This window comes from Chlorocebus sabaeus, chromosome 12 (genome assembly GCF_047675955.1).
Source record: "Chlorocebus sabaeus isolate Y175 chromosome 12, mChlSab1.0.hap1, whole genome shotgun sequence".
Lineage (NCBI taxonomy): Eukaryota > Metazoa > Chordata > Mammalia > Primates > Cercopithecidae > Chlorocebus > Chlorocebus sabaeus.
Genome location: NC_132915.1, coordinates 59,251,471 through 59,253,168, shown reverse-complemented (window position 1 = coordinate 59,253,168; position 1,698 = coordinate 59,251,471). Strand labels below are relative to the sequence as shown.

At 31.5% G+C, this 1,698-nt stretch overlaps 1 non-coding gene across 1 annotated transcript; it reads left to right on the top strand.

Moving 5' to 3' along the window:
* Window positions 1-934: 934 nt before the first annotated feature.
* On the top strand, window positions 935-1,037 carry LOC119624650 (small nucleolar RNA U13). The gene has a single exon (XR_005240803.1). It is a non-coding gene; the product is annotated as a small nucleolar RNA U13 (small nucleolar RNA).
* The last annotated feature ends 661 nt before the right edge of the window (window positions 1,038-1,698 follow it).

Below are 1,698 nucleotides of genomic sequence, written 5' to 3'. Positions count from 1 at the left end.
CCCATTCATGAAGACCCCACCCTCATGACCTAAATTTACCTATGTAAGGTTCTATCTTTCAACACCATAAAACTTGGGGTAAGAATTCAACATATGAGTCTTGCAGGGAAACAAACATTCAATCGATAACGCAGAAGTTAACAAAAATCTGGTGAGTGTTATTTGACTGTTATTCTGGGGAATAGAATTATAAATAAACTAAAAAAAAAATGCTTTCTACATCCTTTCATTGATAAATGAGGTATTTGCTATATTTTCTAGAATATTCATGACACAGAGTATTCTAAGAATCTATAATTGCATACAATAAGAATTTGAGTATTTTTGTTTCTCCTCTTTAGTATGAAATTAGTAACATTTGATTTTCGTGGATATGTGCTTTTTATATAAAACATAATATTGAGGACTCTTCCTATTATCAAGAAATTTCTGTCTAGATTCTAGAACTAAAGAAAAAGAGAGATATCATAAATAATCAGTTTTCCTGGACATTGTTAAAGAAGCATTTGAAACAGTTGTACCACTTCAAAACATTGTCCTAACAATTCCCTTCCCTCCCAGACAAACACAGACCCTTAGTCTACATAAGAAGAGTGAGAAAAAAATCCTCAGGGTCAAGTTATCAACATAACCTAAGTGAAATGGAGAAATTCCAAGAAAATTACTTAGGGCAATTGGGGTTTAGGTTGCTTCATGTTGGGTGAGGCAAGCATGTGCCCAGACAATGGACCTGTGATAGTTGCCTGTGCAGATGTGAGCAGGCAGGAGTCAGGACAGACATGGTTAGGTTCTTGGTATTTCTTTTCTGTCTTATTTAAAGTTAACCTGTTCTTTCTTTCCTCACTCCATTGAGATTTAAATTTACAATGCGATGGTCACTTCTAAATTAATGAAAAAGATGTATAAATAACCATGATTAAAGAACTGGAGGAGGATCCTTTTGTAGTTCATAAGTGTGATGATTAGGTTTTCACATTTGTGTGTGAGATGTGTCTCCCTCAAACATTTTATGACATCGGCATATTATCTTTCTGATGTAAAAAGAAAAAAAGTACTAGAGGAAATACACTTGTCTAGTAATATAGAAGTAGACCTGGTCATCTCAAATCATGTAAAAAATAGAAATTAATGAATCAACTAAAGTTTACATTTTTTTTATTTTCTGCTCATATATTTGTCTCATACTTTTTGTCTTCAAAAACATTCTCAGAGACAAATACATTTAGAGATGATCCCAGAATTGTTTGTATAGAAAGTGAGAATCTCATTATCAAGAGGATTTGCCATCCAATTGTTATAGAACTCTTACTAATATAAGACTTACACTTTATAACAAGCTAAGATATTTCCTACTACAAAATATATTTTCAAACAATAACTTCCTAGCTTTCTGGCCCCTTTGACATGAAAGGAGTCAAAAGAAAAAAAGTTTCTTGTTACATCCTATTTTCTATTCTTTTATTTTGTTTCATTTTTTCCTGAGTGCACACTGGGCATGAGGCCTTTCTCACCTTTTAAGATTAAATAAATTGAAAAAATTTCTTTTCTGAACAATGAGTTGAAATAAGAAACTAATTTTTCTCTCTAACATGTAAATCTTCATCTTTTATGTTTAAAATTTATTCTCTAAATTATGGAAATATATATCATGATATCTGCATGCATTGAATGAGATGCAGTGAAAGAAATAATTTTCTT